Below are 21,917 nucleotides of genomic sequence, written 5' to 3'. Positions count from 1 at the left end.
CAAACCCACAGATCAGACTGGAAATACCAGCAAGAAGTTGATGTCCTGAGTCTGAAGGCAATCTGGAAGCATTATTCCTTCTTCTTCAGTGGACTTCCCGTCTTTTCTCTTAAGGCCTTCAACTAATTGGATGAGGCCCACCCACATTATGGAAGGTAATCTGTTTACTCAAATCTACTGATTTAAATATCAATCACATCTAAAAAAATAACCTCACAGCAACATCTAGATTGGCATTTGACCAACAACTGAGCATAACAGCCTGGCCAAGTTGACACAGAAAAATAACCCTAACAGTTGGGATTTGGAATGGCTACATTGGACTCACATCTTACATGAAGGAGTGGCTTATAAACAAGATAGTTCTCAAGTAAGTAGTGAAAGGCAGCAACCCAGGACTGGCATAGTAACCCTCCAATCATTAAGAAACAGGCCCATTCCAGTTTGTTGCTCTACTATCCTCCACACATAGCTTCCACTTCATGTCCGAATATGACTTCTTAGCCTCAACTATCCAGTCTCATTCAAATTTTCTGGAAAAGTATCTACTTCACTTTGAAGACGCTTCCTGGAAGTTTCACATGCCTTATACACATGGTCTAGAATGTAGTTACATAGCCACAATTTGTTACAAAAATGGCTGAGAAATGTTGTCTTTATTTTGGTGATCATTTCTTCAGCTAAAATTCAGGGAATCTGTACTTGAAAATTCAAAGAAGAAAAAAGAATGGATAAATATAGAGAACAGGTCCACCATGTAGAGATTGTTCCATTGCACAACGGAAGGGCTGCCATTTATAGCACAGTATATATCATAAATTATTCAGATTTATTCATATGTGAATGTGATTTAGAGATGGTCATATCAAAGTAGACCTAGTCTATGCATGGTTGAGAGAACTACACAAATCAAGGAGGCAGCAATCACACCACAGTCTATGCTAGGGATCTTTCTGAATTCCTAATTTGCTTAGTGTGGAAGGGAGTGATGACTCCATGAAAGTAGACTTACTGTATATACAGTTGGGTGCATTACACAGCTGAAGGCAGACCATTCATATTACACCCTATTCCATAGATGTTTCTGGGTTCCTTAATATGCTCAATATGGAGTCAGTGATGATCTCATAAAAACAGATTTAGTCCATGTATAGGTGGGTACACTTCACAACTTAAGGATTCTATTTATATCACAGTCTATGCCATGAGTCTCCCTGGATTTCTCATATGCTCAATGTGAAAGTTATTGTTGGCCACATGAAATTAGATTGTGTCATGTACTTTGGGTGCAATATTTTATTTTGGGAAAATAAAATTAGATTTGGGAAAATAAAATCAGATTGTGTCATGTACTTTGGGTGCAATATTTTATTTTGGGAAAATAAAATCTTGGAAACCCAATTCACTCTGCCAAAGGAAAAAATTAAACTAAAAGTTGAGTCATGCAGGAAACTGCCTTTCCTTTTGTTTCAAAGCAAATAGCTACACATACAAGGTTAAATATCTCCACAGGTAACTACTCCATGTTCAGCTTATCTTATGTAAAGCGCCAATTTACTAAGCGTTAGACAAATACATAATTGACTATTCTATTCCCCTACCTGCTCCTGTTCTTTTGCAATATGTAAATTCAGTCATGTGACCATGCCCTCCCTCTTTCCCCTCCAGCCTGCTTTTCCCCTTTAAATATTGAAGCCCTCAAAATCAGAAATTTTTTTTTTTTTTCTTTTTTCTTTTTTTTGAGAGGGAGTCTTGCTCTGTTGCCCAGGCTGGAGTGCAGTGGCGGGATCTCTGCTCACTGCAAGCTCCGCCTCCCGGGTTCACGCTATTCTCCTGCCTCAGCCGCCCGAGTAGCTGGGACTACAGGCGCCCGCCGTCTCGCCCGGCTAGGTTTTTTTTTTTTTTTTTTGTATTTTTTAGTAGAGACGGGGTTTCACCGGGTTAGCCAGGATGGTCTCGATCTCCTGACCTCGTGATCCGCCCATCTCGGCCTCCCAAAGTGCTGGGATTACAGGCTTGAGCCACCGCGCCCGGCCAAATTTTCTATCTTTTTTAAAAAGAAACTCTACACTCCACTGAAAACATTCCCAGTGGTTTTAATCTGAGGCAAAAACAGCAACTTGTGAAGCATTTGCCATGTGTTGGGCACAGTACTACACCCTTTATATGTTTTATTTCATTTACTCTCTTCCACGACCCTATGAGTTAGATACTAATCTTATCCCATTTTAATTTTTGTTTATTTATTTGGAGACAGAGTCTTGCTCTGTCGCCCAGGCTGGAGTGCGGTGGCGCAGTCTCGGCTCACTGAAGCTTCTGCCTCCTGGGCTCAAATGATTTTCCTGCCTCAGCCTCCCCAGTAGCTGGGATTACAGGCATGCGCCAACACGCCAGGCTTATTTTTGTATTTTTAGTAGAGATAGGGTTTCACCCTGTTGGCCAAGCTGATTTCAAACTCCTGACCTCAGGTGATCCGTCTGCCTCAGCCTCCCAAAATGCTGGGATTAGAGGCATGAGCCATGGTGCCCAGCCTTTATCCCATTTTTAAAAATGAGAAAACTGGGCCGGGCGCGGTGGCTCAAGCCTGTAATCCCAGCACTTTGGGAGGCCGAGGCGGGCGGATCACAAGGTCAGGAGATCGAGACCACAGTGAAACCCCGTCTCTACTAAAAATACAAAAAATTAGCCGGGCGCGGTGGCGGGCGCCTGTAGTCCCAGCTACTCAGGAGGCTGAGGCAGGAGAATGGCGGGAACCCGGGAGGCGGAGCTTGCAGTGAGCCGAGATCGCGCCACTGCACTTCAGCCTGGGCAACAGCGTGAGACTCCGTCTCAAAAAAAAAAAAAAAAAAAAAAAAAAAAAGAGAAAACTGGCCGGGTGCGATGGCTCATGCCTGTAATCCCAGCACTTTGGTGGGCCGAGGAGGGCGGATCGCCTGAGGTCAGGAGTTCAAGACCAGCCTAACCAACATGGTGAAACTCCATCTCTACTAAGAATACGAAAATTAGCAGGGTGTGGTGGCGGGCGCCTATAATCCCAGATACTTGGAAGGCTGAGGAAAGAGAATCACTTGAACCCTGGAGGCAGAGGTTGCAGTGAGCCGAGATTGTGCCACTGCACTCCAGCCTGGGTGACACAGTGAGACTCCTTCTCCAAAAAAAAAAAAAAAAAAAAGAGAGAGAGAAAACCAGGCCACACACGGTGGCTCACACCTATAATCCCAGCACTTTGGGAGGCTGAGGCAGGAGGATTGCTTGAGTCCAGGAGTTTGAGACCAGCCTGGGCAACATAGCAAGACCTCATCTATACAAAAAAATAAAATTACCCGGGCATGGTGGTGCATGCCTGTAGTCCCAGCTGCTCAGGAGGCTGAGTGGGAGGATTGCCTGAGCCTAGGAGGTAGAGGCTGCAGTGAGCCATGATAGCACCACTGCACTCCAGCCTGGGTGACAGAGTGAGACCCTGTCTCCCCCCAGCAACAAAAAGAGGAAACTGAGGAACAGTCCTGCAGCTGGTAATTAATAAAACCAATATTTAAATTCAGTTCAATGTGAAACCAGAATTTAAGGTATGCTATCTTATTAATACCTCTTTAAATTACATTGACATTCTACTAATGGTCTTTGGAGCAGAGATTTAGCTGCTCCATAGATAATTAAATTTTGGAAAAAATGGAAAGTGTTTTGAAGGAAAATGTAAGTCGGATTTCAGACTGACATGGGAAACTGTTATGTATATGAAGTGGTGCATTAATTAATGTACTCCAGTAGCTGAGATTTTATTTTATTCAAAAGAGATGAAATCTTAAATTAGGAGATGAAATTTAAGATTTAAAAAATCATGATTGTAAGGCTGGGTGCGGTGGCTCACTCCTGTAATCCCAGCACTTTGGGAGGCCGAGGTGGGCGGATCACCTGAGGTCAAAAGTTCGAAACCAGCCTGACCAAGAGGGTGAAACCCCGTCTCTACTAAAAGTACAAAAATTAGCCGGGCATGGTGGCAGGCACCTATAATCCCAGCTACTTGGGAGGATGAGGGAGGAGAATCACTTGAACCCAATGTCAGGCCTCTGGGCCCAAGCCAAGCCATCGCATTCCCTGTGATTTGCATGTATACGCCTAGATGGCCTGAAGTAACTGAAGAATCACAAAAGAAGTGCAAATGCCCTGCCTCGACTTAACTGATGACATTCCACCACAAAAGAAGTGAAAATGGCCGGTCCTTGTCTTAAGCGATGATATTATCTTGTGAAATTCATTTTCCTGGCTCATCCTGGCTCAAAAAGCTCCCCCACTGAGCACCTTGTGACCCCCACTCCGGCCCGCCAGAGAACAACCCCCCTTTGACTGTAATTTTCCTTTACCTACCCAAATCCTATAAAATGGTCCCACCCTTATCTCCCTTCGCTGACTCTTTTGGGACTCAGCCCGCCTGCACCCAGGTGATTAAAAAGCTTTATTGCTCACACAAAGCCTGTTTGGTGGTCTCTTCACACGGACACGCATGACACCCAGGAGACGGAGGTTGCAGTGAGCGGAGATCGCACCATTGCACTCCAGCTTGGGCAACAAGAGCAAAATTCCATCTCAAAAAAAAGAAAATCGGCCGGGCGCGGTGGCTCGAGCCTGTAATCCCAGCACTTTGGGAGGCCGAGATGGGCGGATCATGAGGTCAGGAGATCGAGACCATCCTGGCTGACACGGTGAAACCCCGTCTCTACTAAAAAATACAAAAAACTAGCCGGGCGAGGTGGCGGGCGCCTGTAGTCCCAGATACTCGGGAGGCTGAGGCAGGAGAATGGCGTGAACCCGGGATGTGGAGCTTGCAGTGAACCGAGATCTGGCCACTGCACTCCAGCCTGGGCGGCAGAGCGAGACTCTGTCTCAAAAAAAAAAAAAAAAAATCGTGATTGTAGCCTGCACTTGGATCTATGCCTAATAAGACAGTCGGGTATAACTGAAACAAAAACAGTTTACACACACCTTTTGTGATTTATTGGTTACTCAAAGGGAGCCCAGTCCATAGTGTGAAAAGTGAATTGCTGCAGAGGTGAAAAGAGGTGTGTCTAGAGGAAGTCCTTGTAGCAGTGTTTTGTTCCTGCTGGATCTGAGCCTTTGAATAGATTCTGAAACAGTATATCAAATCCTCTCTCAAAGCACCATTATATGAATGAACAAATAATTCATTGAAAAGTAAAACTAAACTGAATTAAGATCCCTGGGAAAAGAAAATCAATACTCCAGAACAATGGATCCAAAGCTCAAATCGGCTAACATAATTCTTAAAATTATAGCTTTTAGGCCACTTCAATTTGTTTTTCAATGCAGTATTGAACTACTGACAAATTAGGGAGACATAGTCCCCACCCACAAGCTACTCTTTATAAACACCAGATGTTACTGGAACCACCACTTCTGCTAAAAAGGTTTAACTTCCCCTTGTAAATTAATAAGAAATAAGAATCACAAAAATTGGAATATATTCTCAAAGTATTCCAGAACTTGTGGGATAACTAATAACAAGTATACTTATCTTTAAAGTTAAAGTTTTGGCCGGGCGCGATGGCTCACGCCTGTAATCCCAGCACTTTGGGAGGCTGAGGCGGGCTGATCACGAGGTCTGGAGATGGAGACCATCCTGGCTAACACGGTGAAACCCTGTCTTTACTAAAAATACAAAAACAAAAACTTAGCCGGGTGTGGTGGCGGGCACCTGTAGTCCCAGCTACTTGGGAGGCTGAGGCAGGAGAATGGCGTGAACCCAGGAGGCGGAGCTTGCAGTGAGCCGAGATTGCACCACTGCACTCCAGCCTGGGTGACAGAGCGAGACTCTGTCTCTAAATAAATAAATAAATAAATAAAGTTTTGCAGAGAAGCAATTCTATGAATATTGAATGTCTTTTTAACCTATAAGAAGATACCACTCTTGATTGATTTTCTTTTTGGAGTGCCTGAAAGGACACAAAGATAGATGTGTACCCGCCCCCCACCCGCTACACCCTTGTTCTGCTCTCTAATCTTTGCACATACCAGAGATTTCGTAAGTTCTGTGAGTACCTGGTTTTCTGCACGTACCAGAGATTTTGTTTTGCACATACCAGAGATTTTGTAAGTTCTGAGGCAAGGTCACAAGACGTGTTTAAGTAAGATAAACTCTTGCTGCCATAAACCTGCTCTCCCGCCTCAAAGTTTGAACCAAAATATCAGAAATGGCGGGAACCAATCATAGTTAGCCAAATCGCCTTGTTCAAACACTAGCCAATCATATATCTGATTTGTATAATAACTCTATGCCCACTTTTCTTAGACTATATAACACTGCTCGGAGCTCAGTGGGGGAGCTCTCCTGCCCGTCTCGTTTCACGAGCGAGGGAGAGTTCCAGGTTCGAACCTGTAATAAAGATCCTTGCTGCTTAGCTTTGACTCTGGACTCTGGTGGTCTTCTTCGGGGAATAAATGGTCTGGGCATAACATGCCTAGGTTCAATTTAAAGGATCTCTGCATGAGCTAGGCCAATTGATGTAAAGGTTGCTTTTTTAAAAAAATTTTAATTTCACGGCTTCCCCATTCCTCTGTGTGTGTATACACACTTGCTAGTGATTTCTTTTCTTCGAATAGAAATTATGAATATCATTTTAAAAAGAGCTGTTTCTGCTAACCTTACAAAATATGTTTAATTTGCTGTTTAAATAAAATAGCAAACTTTCTCAAACTTACAGATGCCTCTTGAGCCTTGGATTTCCATTTCTATTTGCTGCATTTCTGAGTCTCTGTTATCGCTATTTAGTGTGGAAACATACACATTATTTTGGCTTATGATTCAGAAAAGACAGTTTTTTTAAATCACAGTTTCTCCAGAGTTCACGTTGATAATGCAACATTTGAACTTCTGCTTCTAGTCAAGATGGAGTAATGGGGACCAAATTTACAGGGACAAAACTGTAAAACAGCAGTTTTCAAGACATTGGACATTGGGCAATGAACAATAATCGCTGAGAAACAAGAAAAAAACTAAGTGAGCTCTATAATTGCCCCAGGCAATTGAATCCAATTATATATAAAATGGAAAATACATCATGAACAAGTGGGGTTCATCCCAGGAATGCAAGATGGGTTTAGCATTCAAAACTTAATCAATAAAACTCTCACCAGACTAGGAATAGAAGGGAACCTCCTCAACCTAATAAAAGGCATTTATGAGAAACCTACCGTTAACCTCACACTTAATGGTGAAAGACTGAATGTTTTCCCCCTAAGATTAGGAACAAGGCAAGGATCCACTCTCACCAATTCTATTCAAAATTGTACTGGAAGCTGCAGCCAGTGAAATAGGGCAAAAATGAAAGGCATTCATATTGTAAGGGAAGAATAAAACTGTCTTTATTCACAAATGACATTCCTGTCTACGCAGAAAGTCCTGTGAAATCTACAAGAAAGATACTAGAATAAGTGAGTTTAGCGAAGTTGTAGGATACAAGATAAATAATGAAAAATAGATTGTGTTTTCTATATACTAGCAATGAAAATGGGAAATTTAAATTATAAATTATAACAATATCTTTTACAGTGACAACAAAAATATAAAATACTATCATGTCTGTAATCCCAGCGTTTTGGGAGGCCAAGGCAGGCAAATCACTTGAGCCCAGGAGTTCGAGATCAGCCTGGACAACATGGCGAAACCCCATCTCTACAAAATAATCCAAAAAAAATTAGCCTAGTGTGGCGGTGTGCACCTGTAGTCCCAGCTACTTGGAAGGCTGAGATGGGAGGATCACCTGAGCGCAGGTGGTCAAGGCTGTGGTGAGCCATAATCACACCACTGCACTCCAGCCTGGGCAATAGAGTGAGACCTATCTCAAGTATGTATATATATATAAAATACTTGAAGATAAACCTGACAAAGTGCATGTGATACCTACACACTGAAAACTGAAAAACATTGCTGAGATAAATTGAAGAAGACCTAAATAAATGGAGAACTACACCATGTTCATTGATTGAAAGACTCAATATTGTGAAGATGTCTATTTGAAGCAAACCCAAATAAGATGTCAGCATGATTGTCTTTAAAGCTTAACAAGATGATTATAAAATTAATGTGGAAATGCAAAGAACCTAGAATGTCTCAAATATCTTTGAAAAATAGGAAACAAGTTCGAGGACTTATATTACTTGATTTGTAGGGGTCCTCCAACTCCTACAAGTTGGAGGACTTATATTACTTGACTTCAGTAGTGACCCCTTATCCATGGTTTTGCTTTCTGTGGTTTTAGTTACCTGCAGTCAACCATGGTCCAAAAATATTAAATGGAAGATTTCAGAAATGAAGAATTCATAAGTTTTAAATTGCACATCATTATGAGTAGCATGATAAAACCTTGTGCCTTCCTGCCAAGGATGTGAATCATTTCTTTTTTCGGTGTATCCATGCTGTGTATACACCACCCACCTATTAGTCATTTAGTATTCATCTCAGTTATCAGATTGACTGTCATGGTATGGCAGTACTTGTGTTCAAGTAACCTTTATTTTACTTAATAATGGCCCTAAAGTACAAGAGTAGTGATGCCAGCAATTCAGATATGCCAGAGAAGAAGGATGTATACAGTACAAGAAGATATTTTGAATATACATGTATCAAAATATCACATTGTATCCCACAAATACAATTATGGTGTGTCAATTAAAAATAAAATAAAACTTTTAAAAAGGGATATTTTGAGAGAGACCACATTCACACAGCTTCTATTAGAGTATATTATTATAATCATTCTACTGTATTAGTATTGTTATTAATCTCTTATTTTGCCTAATTTATAAATTAAACATTATCATAGTTTTATATGCATAGGAAAAAACATAGTATAGATGAGGTTTGGTACCATCCATGGTTTCAGGCATCCACTGGGGGTCTTGGAACATATACACTGAGGATAAGAGTAAGCTACTCTATAAAGTTGCAGTTGGTGTTGGTGTAAGGATTGATAAATAGGTCAGTTGATCAGAATAGGGAATCCATAAGTAGATCCATATCAATATAGTCAATTGGCTTTTTACAAAGGTACAATGGCAATTCAGCAGAGAAAAGCTAGTCTATTCAACAAGTGCTGGAACAGGTGGATATTCAACCATATTCGAAAAAGCAAACTTAAATTCACGCTTTGCGGTATATACAAAATTAACTAAAAATATATCAGAGACCCAAAGGTAAAGTCTGTAACTGTACAACTTCTAGAAAAAAAAATAAGAGGAAATCTTTGTTACATTGGGTTTGGTAGTGATTTCTTAGATACAACATCAAAACCATGATACATATAATAAAAGAAATGAAAATTGGACTTCGACCAAATTAAGAACTTTCACTCCTCAAAAAAATACTGAGAGAATAAAAAGACAAACCACAGATTGGGATAATATGTATGCAAATTGCATATCTGTTAAAGAACTAGTATCCAGAATATATAAAGGAAGCAACTCAATTAAAAGTGGGCGAAAATTTTCAATAGACACCTCACCAAAGAAGATATATGGATGTCAAATAAGCACATTAACAGATGATTCGACATCATTAGTAAAGGGAAATGCAAATTAAAATCACAATGAGCAACTGCTACACACCTATTAGAATGTCTAAAACTAAAATGACTGATCATACCAAGTGTTGGTGAGAATGTGGAACAACTGAAACTCTTATGCATTTCTGGTGGAAATGTAAAATGGTACAACCACTTCAGAAAACAATTGTGCAGTTTATTAAATAGTTAAACATATACCTAAGTATTTGCTCATCGAAAGAGAAATCAAAGCATACATACACAAGATTTGTATACAAATGTTCATAGCAGCTTTACTTGTCAGTAGCCAAAACCCGGAAACTTCGCAAATATCCATCAACAAGTGAATGAATAAAAATTATGTAAGCCAGGCATAGTGGTGTGTGCCTCTAATCCCAGCTACTCAGGAGGCTGAAGTGGGAGGATAGCTTGAGCCCAGGAGTTTGAGACCAGTCTGAGCAACACAGAGAGACCCCCATCTCAAAAAAAAAAAAAAAAGTTGTGATGTATCATGCAATGGAATACTACTAAACCATAAAAAGGATTGGGACTCCTTGTTCCAAAATGATGATATAGAAGCAAATTCACTTCATTCTCCTCCCCACAGAAAACCAAAAACAAATATACATTGCCAAGATTATCACCAGAAACATCCTAGATCTTATATATGAAGATGAGACTGTTTCCAGGGCAGCAGAGAAGTAAAAAACTCTAAGCCGACGGTAAGAGAATCAAACTTCAACATCCACAGTGCCCTTGCCCCATTCTGCCTGGCACCAAGTGCATAGAAAGTTTTCCCCCAACTCACTGTTTCTACACTGGAAAAAGTAAGATTGAGGTGCACAATCAACTTCCCCACCATCTTGGGTTCCTGGGCAGGATGTTTCTGCCTTAACCCACCAGAAGCATCGCGAATGCCTGAAGGGAAAAATAATCCTGAGGACAGGCAGTGACAAAGGCGGGAGGCAGGACTACCATTCCCAGACCTGAAAACTCATAAGCAGGAGACGCCAAATCAGAGTGGCTGCTCAGTATCACCATGCTGTAGGAGGTTCATCCTATAGATCCCCTGGGCATGAACCACTAGATAGCCTTCCCAAAATGCTGGGCTATCCCCTTTAGGACCTCCCCGATTTGGGTTGGGCAGTGCTCTGATTGTTTACTAGAGCAAAGGTGAACCTGAGCTTCAAGCACCACCTAGAGCTAAAAGGAGGCAGTGACCTAGCAGTAAACAACCTCTAAGCAAATATATCTAATTAAAAAAAAAAAAAAAAAGTCAGACAGAGAAGACTGGAATAAATAACTCATCCTTCAATGCAAAGACATACACTGGAAGCAACAGCAAACAGGGAACCATGACCTCTCCAAATGGACAAAACAAGGAACCAGTAACTGACCCTAACAAGATGATGGTATGTGATCTCTCTGACCAAGAATTCAAAATAGTAGCTTCAAGGAAACTCGGTGACCTCTAAGATAACAGAGAAAAGCAATTCAGAAACTTATCAGGGAAATTTAACAAAGAGATTGAAATAATTTAAAATAAAAACAAATCTTGGAACTGAGAAATACATTTGCTGAACTGAAAAAGGAATGGATTAGCAGTGCATACTGTTTTACGCATCCGTGTGAAGAGACCCCCAAACAGGTTTTGTGTGAGCAACAAGGCTGTTTATTTCACCTGGGTGAAGGTGGACTGAGTCCGAAAAAGGAGTCAGCAAAGGGTGGTGAGATTATCATTAGTTCTTATAGGTTTTGGGATAGGCGGTGCAGTTAAGAGCAATGTTTTGGGGGCAGGGGGCAGATCTTACAAAGTACATTCTCAAGGGTGGGGAGAATTACAAAGAACCTTCTTAAGGGTGGGGAAGATTATAAAGAACCTTCTTAAGGGTGGGGGAGATTACAAAGTACATTGGTCAGTTAAGGTGGGGCAGAAACAAATCACCAATGGTGGAATGTCATCAGTTAAGCTATTTTCACTTCTGTGGATCTTCAGTTGCTTCAGGCCATCTGGATGTATACGTGCAGGTTACTGGGGATATGATGGTTTGGCTTGGGCTCAGGGGCCTGACACATACAACATGGATGGACCTCAAAATAATTTTTCTGTGTGATAAAGGTCAAACAAAAATGAGTGCATGCTGTATGATTCCATTTCCATAAAATTCTAGAATATGCTTACTAATCAATAGCAGCAGAAAACAGATCAGTGGTTGCCTTGGAATGGAAGATGCAGGAGAGGATTACAAACACTCATAAGTAATGAACAGAATGAGGGACATGGTCAAATAGCAGCTGCCTTGTGGGTTAAAAGAATGTAAAAATAACTTCAATCGAGTAAAAAGTTAGTACAGAAAGGGGAAGCAATTTTATAAATAAATGCTGTTTATTCTCAATTTCATAAATTATTTCTAAATGTATTTTGTTAGTAGCCTGTCTTATTTTTTGAAGTTTGAGATTGTTTCATTTAAATTTAAAAAACAGGGAAATACACACACAGCACATGAAGAAGGAGATTGAAATCATTGTGACCGGACATTACCAGATAATGTATCATGCCTTGTAATGTAAATTATGGCTGAAAGAAGGCAAAATGCTCTTTTTTTTTTTTTTTTTTTTTTTGTTAAGACGAAGTCTCAAAAAGGCTGGAGTGCAATGGCGCAATCTCGGCTCACTGCAACCTCCGCCTCCCGGGTTCAAGAGATTCTCCTGCCTCAGCCTCCCAAGTAGTTGGGATTACGGGCGCACGCATCCACGCCCAGCTAATTTTTGTATTTTTAGTAAAGACACAGTTTCACCATGTTGGCCAGGCTGGTCTCAAACTCCTGACCTCATGATCCACCCGCCTCAGCCTCCCAAAGTGCTGGGATTATAGGCATGAGCCACTGCACCCGGCCCAAAATGCTCTTTTAACGTAATTCAGACAGGGTTCTAGCTCCCAATAAATAAAAGGAAATAAAAGGAACAATGGATTTTTCTTATATAACTGGGTCTTTTGCCTCTTGTAGAGGAAGTTTTCAAAGAAAATTAATTTCTGTGAAGGCAGGATGTGTTTGCTCTCAAATTCTCTAGAAGATCAACTAGAGCCCCTCTTCTTTATGCCCCCCTTCCCTATGATGCTCTTTCCATAATACAGACTACAAGGCTCTGAAACTGTCTGCCTTGGAGCAGTGGTGACTGGAAGGAGGAGAAAAAAACATTGAAATTAGGGGTACTTGAAGCTACAAAATCTCCAAAGCTCCAGAAAAGACCGATGAGTACTGTGATTTAGTTATTTCTAATGGGGGATTTGGCAAATACTTAGGGCAGGGCCTTGTCTCCTTTCCCAGTGATATAGTTTGGATGTTTATCCTGGCCCAAATCTCTTGTTGAAATGTAATCCTCAGTGTAGGAGGTGGGGCCTAGTGAGAGGTGTTTGGATCCTAGGGCAGATCCCTCAAGAATTGCTTGGGCCACCCCCTTGGTGATAAAATGAGCTCTTGCTCTGAGTTTACAGGGGATCTGGTCATTTAGAAGTCTTTGGCACTTCCCCCGGCTCTATCTCTCTCTTGCTCCTGCTTTCGCTCTGTGAAATGTCTGCTCCTGCTTCACCTTCCAACATGAGTAAAAGCTCCCTGAGGCCTCTCTAGAAACCAAGCAGATGCCAGCAGCATGCTTCCTGTAAAGCCTGCAGAACCATGAGCAAATTAAACCTCTTTTCGTTATAAATTACCCAGTCTCAGGTATTTGTTTATAGCAATGCAAGAACAGCCTGGTACACCACATTAAATCAAAGAGGATAAGATAAAGAAATGGCTTGAGAAGCATATCAGTTTGGGTTCAATCAGGGGAAAAATACACAAAGAAATGTTATTATAAACAATTATTGGCCAGGCACAGTGGCTCACGCCTGTTATCTCACCACTTTGGGAGGCCAAAGTGGGCAGATCACTTGAGGTCAGAAGTTCGAGACCAGCCTGGCCAACATGGTGAAGCCCTGTCTCTACTAAAAATAAAAAGTAGCCAGGCGTGGCGGTTCATACCTGTAATCCCAGCACTTTGGGAGGCCGAGGTGGGTGGATCACCTGAGATCAGGAGTTTGAGACCAGCCTGATCAACATGGAGAAACCCTGTCTCTACTAAAAATACAAAATTAGCCATACATGGTGGCACATGCCTGTAATCCCAGCTACTCGGGAGGCGGAGACAGGAGAATCACTTGAACCCAGGAGGCGGAGGTTGCGGTGAGCTGAGATCACGCCATTGCACTCCAGCCTGGGCAACAGAGCAAGACTCCATCTCAAAAAATAAATAAATAAATAAAATTTAAAAAAAGAGTAGCTGGGGGTGGTGGCAGGTACCTGTAATCCCAGTTTCTTGGGAGACTGAGGCATGAGAATCACTTGAACCTGGGAGGCAGAGGTTGCAGTGAACCCAGATTGCACCACTGCACTCCAACCTGGGTGACAGAGTGAGACTCCATCTCAAAAAAACAAAACAAGACAAAACAAAGCAAAACAACAACAAAAAACAATTATTAACTATAACAGAGGATTGGAGAAATGAGAGACTGCCTAGTAAAAGGTAAGGAGAACACTACAGAATATAAGAATAGCAGATACAGAAGTAAACAGACCAGGTCCCAAAATAGAGTTCCCAAGGAAGATTACCTCACCCAGGGATGAGATCCAGACCTCGTCAGCAAGTCATGGTTATGACTCACTGACAGAGAAGTTGTGGTGCCTCACCAGCAGAATTTGCTGGTGTTAAATAAAATTTATGGAAGGCAATTGATTTGGACAGAGCTGATGTACTATACCCCAATAAACCAGCCCAAAATGGAGTCACTCATGCTAAGGTTCGATATAATCAAACTGAAACCTAAGCTCTTTACTTGTAAGATTTGACCTTCCAAGAAATCAGGAAAGAAATGAGAGCCAAATTCCCAAATGGGCCAGTTTTCTAAAACAAAAACAGGAGATTCAGAGCAACCAACCAAAAGGGGCCAAGGCAACCTGAGCCTGCAGGATAAGAAAATCCCCTCTGCTTTAACTCATACAAGAAAAGTAACCTGTTGTTAACCAATTCACCTTTTGCACTATGCTGCTTCCTTGTTCCCGCCAAAGTTATCTTACAAAAACTGACTGCTCTGCTATGCCCAGTGGAATTTCTGTCTATTTTGTAGACTGGATGATGCCCAGTTCATAAATTACTAATAAAAGTCAATTATATTTTTAAAAATCAATTTGTTGAAATTTAATACTTTAATGCTAGAAACCCACCTTCTGTTAACTTGCTAGAAAAACAAAATCCATCATCAAGGATTCCCAAGAAGATGTTTGCAGGGAGGTTTCTCATGAGAGGCACTCTACTACAAAACCACCCAAGATGGGGGCCAGGTGAAGCTGCTGGACACTACATGCTGCTGGCATCTGTGCACTGTGGGGACTGGGGACTGGAGAAACTGTCTACACTGGAGAAGCCCAGAGCCCTACAGGAGAGTGCCTGAGCAAGCATACCAGAGCATGAAATGAAATACTTTTCTCCTACAACGTCTCTCTAGCACCTTCTACTGACAAAGATGAACTTTGTGCAGCTGGCAAAAGAAGCATATTTAAAAGGCCCAGATCCATTTTCCCATAGCAGGCAAAAAGGGTGAATATGGATCTGAGAGTCAATGAATCAATAACTGGCACAGGAAGTGAGAAAGAAAGCAGAGAGGAGCCAGTGAGCAAGATTATGTTCATGGGGAAAACCCTTGGAAGGCCTAGGAAATGCCTACATAGGACACCTCCTGCATACACACAAGGTTCTTATGTATAGAAAGTAGTTGAGTGCTGGTCCTCCTCAGCCCTCTGCCCATAAGGATTAGCTACTAGTTCTCTGCAGTTATGAAAAGTTACTATTTGCTCTGGGTCTTGTGTGCACTGCTTTCAGAAAACTATGGTGGCCCTGGCAGAGAGAAGTATGCCCATCCCCCAGGGTCTTCAACTAGCACTAGCTATATTTATAAGGTGAGTTCCTAGTGGCCAAGGAGCACTTACCCAAAGATGATGGCTTAAACAGACTAACAGTATACTCATTTCCCCAGCTTTCCCTTCTCCAGCAGGTAACCAAAAAGAAAAGTAAGGATAATGTAAGAAACATTTATTAAGTATCCTTTATCACACACTATACTAGGCACTTTTAATTTTTTTAATTTTTTTTTTTTTTTTTTTTTTTTTGAGACGGAGTCTTACTCTGTCGCTCAGGCTGGAGTGCAGTGGCCGGATCTCAGCTCACTGCAAGCTCCGCCTCCCGGGTTTACGCCATTCTCCTGCCTCAGCCTCCCGAGTAGCTGGGACTACAGGCGCCCACCACCTCGCCCGGCTAGTTTTTTGTATTTTTTAGTAGAGACGGGGTTTCACTGTGTTAGCCAGGATGGTCTCGATCTCCTGACCTCGTGATCCGCCTGTCTCGGCCTCCCAAAGTGCTGGGATTACAGGCTTGAGCCACCGCGCCCGGCCCGGCACTTTTATATACACATACATTTTACAGAAGAGGTATCTAAAAATTAGTGGACCAAGTAGCAGAACTATGACTTAAACTCTTCTAACTCAAATTCCAGAGCTAATTCCATTAATCCATGTGGAAGACTGGCTTCCCATAAATATCATCAAGATGACTTGTTGATCAGACAAAGATGACTTTATTCTTATTGAAGTAAAAGAAAGAAACCTTGACAGAATCTTGGGCAGGGAGGGGAAAGTCAAGATATTTATGAGAGTTTGAAATCTGACTTAAGGCAGGCCTTTCAATTAGGAGTCTTATTATTGGGTAAGAATAATAGTTTAGGCCGGGCGCGGTGGCTCAAGCCTGTAATCCCAGCACTTTGGGAGGCCGAGACGGGCGGATCATGAGGTCAGGAGATCAAGACCATCCTGGCTAACCCGGTGAAACCCCGTCTCTACTAAAAAATACAAAAAAAAAAAAAAAAAACCTAGCCGGGCGAGACAGCGGGCGCCTGTAGTCCCCGCTACTCGGGAGGCTGAGGCAGGAGAATGGCGTGAACCCGGGAGGCGGAGCTTGCAGTGAGCTGAGATCCGGCCACTGCACTCCAGCCTGGGTGACAGAGCAAGACTCCGTCTCAAAATAAATAAATAAATAAATAAATAAATAAATAAATAAATAAATAGCTCAGACAACTCTACTGGAAAAATCTAATAATCCAATTTTAAAATGGGCAAAAAATTTGAATAGACATTTCTCAAAAAAAGACATACAAATGGCAGACAGGCATATGAAAAGGTGCTCAACATCTTTGATCATTGGAGAAATGCAAATCAAAACTACAATGAGATGTCATCTCACCCCATTTAAAATGGCTTAATCCAAAAGATAGGCAATAACAAATCCTGGCGGGGATGTGGAGAAAAGAGAACCCTTGTACAATGTTGGTGGGAATAAATTAGTACAATCACTATGGAGAACAGTTTGCAGGTTCCTCAAAAAAGTAAAAATAGAGCTACCATATCATCCAGTAATTCCACTGGATATACTGTATTTACTCACAAGAAAGGAAATTGGAGTATTGAAGAGATATCTGCATTCCCATGTTTCTTGCAGCACTGTTCACAATGGCCAGAATTTGGAAACAACCTAAGTGTCCATCAACAGAGGAATGAATCAAGAAAGTGTGGTACTTAGACACAATGGAGTACTATTCAGCAATAAAAAAGAATGAGATCCTGTCATTTGCAACAACATGGATAGAACTGGAGGCCATTCTGCTAAGTGAAATAAACCCAGCAAAGAAAGATAAACATTGCAGGTTCTCACTTCTTTGTAGGATCTAAATGTCAAAACAATGAAATTTATGGACATAGAGAATGGAAGGATGATTACTAGAGGCTGGAGAGGATAGTGGTGGGTGGTGGGGGCAAGTTACCGATGGTTAATGAGTACACAGAAAACAGAAAGAGTGAATAAAACCTAGTATTTGATAGCACAAAAAGGTGCCTATAGTCAATAATAATTTAATTGTACATTTTAAAATCACTAAAAGAGTCGAATTGGATTGTTTGTAACACAAAGGATAAATGCTTGAGGGTATGGATACCCCATTTTCCATGAGGTGATTATTATGCATTGCATGCCTGTAACAAAATATCTCATGTACCTCATAAATATATATATACCTACTATGTACCCACCAAAATTCAAATAAAATATTTTTTAAAAATAAAAATTTTTAAACATTTTAAAACTTTAAAAATAAAGACAGTGGAGGATGGAGTAGTAAAGTCACATCAATGATTGTAAATAGTGAGTTCTGTGGGTGTAGATGGTTTTGGTTGTCATCCGTAAGGCCTTTTTCTTCTTCATGATCATAAAAATTTAAGCATCCTATGTGGCAAATTATTCTGTACGTGAACTGATCATTAACCGATTTCAATATTAAGACCACTGTAAGCATACTAACTCACATTTGGAAGTAATAGAACTTCCTATGTGCTCTACATATACCAGCTCATTTACTCACCATACAACTCTATGTGGTAGGTACTATTTTCGTCCACATTTTATAGATAGTGAATTTACACATGGAAAGGTTGAGTAACTTGCTCTAGGTCAAATGCAGCAGTCAACCAAGCTGGAATTTGAACCCAGGCAGTCTGATTCCAGAGTGCTTGCTCAGGACCAATATACTAATTGTTCCATGTTAGGGTTTTTCAGCTACCTTTTCCTCAATTCCAGTGCAATTCCAATAATTCGGTTCAGCAAGGTGATTTGCCCAGGGTCATTCAGTTAATAAGTTATGGCCTTAGAACTAAGTTTTCAGGCTACTTCACCCAAGTAATGTTTTCCCTGCCCTTCTATTGGTCTTCCACAACTAACTCTTTAATTTCCAAAGAACTATTAGCAAGTCCCTTAAATATTGCCCAACAACGACAAAATCCACATAAAAGACTAGTTCTTTATTAACCTAAGTTGGAGGTCTCTGCAAGTTGGAGCCCTGACTGAACTTTGATTCCTGCTATAAAATATGAAGAAAGATACAAAATTTTCGTGTTCTCACAGCTTTGAAGTGGCTTTGCTAAACAACCTTCATTAGGAAGCAACTAAGAGTAACAATAATCCCTTACTTAAAACAAATATTTAACTCTTATAATAGAAATGTAAACACAGCAATGATTTGTGATTTCTCAATATGTTCTTCTTCGCTAAAGGGCGTTTAACTGGTTTTGATCTGTAGTCAGGATAAAGGTACTACAAACTTAAAACTTCCAAAAATAAGGACACAGACAAAAAAGATAAGCTATGAAATAAACCTTATTTGGATAAGAGAAAATAAAGCATGACACCATTAAATGTCTAATACTAAAGTTTTCTTTCCATTAACTCAGGAAATACAGCTTTATAAAAGTCATTGGGGTTGGCCTTCTTCGGATTTTAAAAGAATAATGACACCTGTCTTTCAGTTGCTGTGCCCATTTTTGTGAATTCTGAAGCTGATGGGCAAGTTGGTTTTCAACTCTGAGCAAAGGAAAAGATAGGTGTTGTAGGGTCTCAGAAAATGATACCCCAAAATGAAGGTCTCAGAAGCAGTTATCTCTGACTTTCTCCTGCCCTCCTATTGCTGGCTTCTCATTCTCCCCCAAGGCTAGCTACAGAAACTAGAATCCCTCTTCCCCAAAATGAATTAGAAGTCAGAAACCCTTTCTCCCAAAGCCAGCCATAAAACCTAAAATTATTACTCTAACTTTCTCCCTGCCTTTCTGTGTAGAAACTGGCCATAAAGAAAAACTACCTAATCTACCTTGTTTGACTGTCATGAGACACCCCCACTCCAGAGAGGGACCTGCCCCATACCCAGAAGGAAGGAATGCACGCTCAGAGGCCAAGAAGAATCTAGACAGACAGGCCTTACCAGGTTTCCCCACCGTTTTTGTCCAAACACATTTCTACACAGCTATCGGTACTTTGTTGAACCTCAGCAGAAAAATGGACAGTTTCTTCTGTATCTTTGAGTTTTCATTGTGAATGCTCCCACATTCATGTAAAATTATGATCAAATAAATTTGCATCTGCCTTTTGTCTGTGATTTTCAGCAAACCTTCAGAGGGTGAAGGGAATGTTTTCCCTTGGTCCCTACAGTGTGCAACTTATAGACAATTGCCAGTGAAGATATTGCCTTTCTTTGTTGTGCGTTTCACAACCAGATTATGTAACTTTTTCAGGGTATGTCACCATCAGCAGCAACGTATTTAAATAACATGCTAAGTACACAAGGATACTTGGCTTTTTACTTAGTGTGATTTGAAGTGGACTTTGCTGCTTCCTGTCTTTCCTCTTAGTGGGTAGAATGAAAAGAGAAGAGAGAGGTAGGGGGTGACAGGAATGTTCTTATAGGTCTGCTTGGAGAAAGGCATGAACGTGCTCCCTATTCATTCCCCCAACTCAACACCCACGCCCACATTACATAAGCAGCTCCATTCAGATGAAAGAAGCTCATTATATTGCCTTGAAAATGACACAATAATTGTGGGTCTCTCAGCTGCCTTTCCCTGTATTTACATGTCCAAAGCCACGCAAAATTTCCACTCCTAATCCAACCCCAAACCCTCCTCACTCTGCACTCATTCTTTTGATACCATTTTCTCATGAACCAACCATTGTGGAGGTTGTCACCTAGGTCGAAACCAGGTTAAAAAAACATATTATACTGAAGAAAAAACACTTGTCAAGCAGCAAGTAAATATTTGCTGAGAGCCTGTTATGAGGCCATACCTTTACGTAATGCCAGGTAGACCAAATACAGGAAGTGTCCTCCTAAACAGGAGACTAACCCTGTCCTTTGACAACAACGAGGGATTCTCCTATGTGAACAGCCACCTTAGCCTTAAGTTTTGCCCATTCCTCCAAGATACAACAAGCCAGAATTTTGTCTCTGCCTTAAAGAGTAAAATTTCTGGACTTGGAAGTTCGAAGATTTGCACTTGAGTTCGGGCTTAGTTCCCTAATAACACATATCAACTCTCTAGATCACTCTTGTTCATTAGTAATCTCCTTCATTTTGATTCATATTATCTTCACTTTGGATGATCATTTTTTTTCTGATGTTTTCAAATTCTGGGTTAGATACTACTAAATGCCATGAAATCAGAAGGGAAGATTAAGTTTAGGAGAGAAATATGTAATTGGTCATGAAAATGTGCGTTTGAGACCTTAGAAAAGAATTGATATTCCTGAACAGTACGATTTTATTTAATTATAGAAGCAATTCTTCTATTATCCTCAAATTAACTCTACTACTGAATTTTGCATAGAGTTTCTATTATAAGCCAAGCTGTATTCTCGTTTCTTTTTCCATGTAAACTGCCAGAGTCAATTCTGTGTATGCACATAGTAAGTGTTGCTAACTCAAACTTTTTGTCAGTGAGTAGTTGATGAGGAGAAACGTGTTATAGCAGGGGATCTGGGGGATGGTAAAACTTTCTCAGGAGGTGTGCCAAGAACAGAGCACTTGGTCTGCATAAGAAGAAGACCCCTCTCTATGTGCAAAGGCTATAGTTGTATCAGTGAATGAAGGACTCTGTAAAAGAGCAAAACCACGGGCTGCGTGTGGTGGCTCATGCCTGTAATGTCAGCACTTTGGGATGCCAAGGGGGGTGGATCACCTGAGGTCAGGAGTTCGAGACCAGTCTGGCCAACATGGTGAAATCCCATCTCTACTAGAGATAAAAAAACTAGCTGGGTATGGTGGTGGGCGCCTGTATTCCCAACTACTCAGGAGGCTGAGGCAGGAGAATCCCCTTGAATCTGGGAGGCAGAGGTTGCAGTGAGCCGAGATCACACACCACTGTACTCCAGCCTGGGCGACAGAGCAAAACTCCATCTCAAAAAATTAAAAGCAAACAAACAAACAAACAAAACAAAAGGAAAAAAAAGCAAACGCACTGATGCAGAAGCAGGAGCAGCAAACACCTCAAAATGAAGGGAAAGAGGTAAAGGAATTAAGCAGTTAGGAATCTTACTGCTTCTCAGGTTTAATTCAGGTACTAAACTAACATAGCAAGTTTTCCTTCAGGTTACAGTAAACTGAAGTACTGTCAAGGGGGTATTATAAAGAAGCCACATCTGTCCTCTCCAGATAAATTACTAGCATTCCAGTTCCTCTGGAATTGGGAACATCCCTGTATAGTCCCAGAAGTGGTCACTGTTCTCAGGTCCTGGGGTAGGCAAAATAGTGATAACCCCAAAATGTCCATGCTCGAATCCCTGGAATCCGTGAACATGTATCCTTCCATAGCAGCAGGGAATTAAGGCTGCAAGTTGAGTTAAGGTTGCTAATTAGATGACCTTATGATAGGAAAATTATCCTGAATTGCAGTTCGGCGGTCC

The 21,917-nt window shown here is 41.1% G+C and overlaps 1 long non-coding RNA gene across 1 annotated transcript in view; it reads right to left on the bottom strand.

Moving 5' to 3' along the window:
• Positions 1–19,672, bottom strand: part of LOC139360615 (uncharacterized) — a 44,472-nt gene extending 24,800 nt beyond the window's left edge. The window contains exon 1 of the long non-coding RNA XR_011618119.1: positions 19,444–19,672. This is a non-coding gene — a long non-coding RNA (uncharacterized lncRNA). The remainder of the gene's footprint in view (positions 1–19,443) is intronic.
• Between the last annotated feature and the right edge of the window lie 2,245 nt (positions 19,673–21,917).

The sequence above is a fragment of the Macaca nemestrina genome, chromosome X (genome assembly GCF_043159975.1).
Source record: "Macaca nemestrina isolate mMacNem1 chromosome X, mMacNem.hap1, whole genome shotgun sequence".
In the NCBI taxonomy this organism is placed as follows: Eukaryota; Metazoa; Chordata; class Mammalia; order Primates; family Cercopithecidae; genus Macaca; species Macaca nemestrina.
The sequence above is the reverse complement of the archived record's forward strand: the minus strand, read 5'-3'. Positions and strand labels throughout refer to the sequence as shown.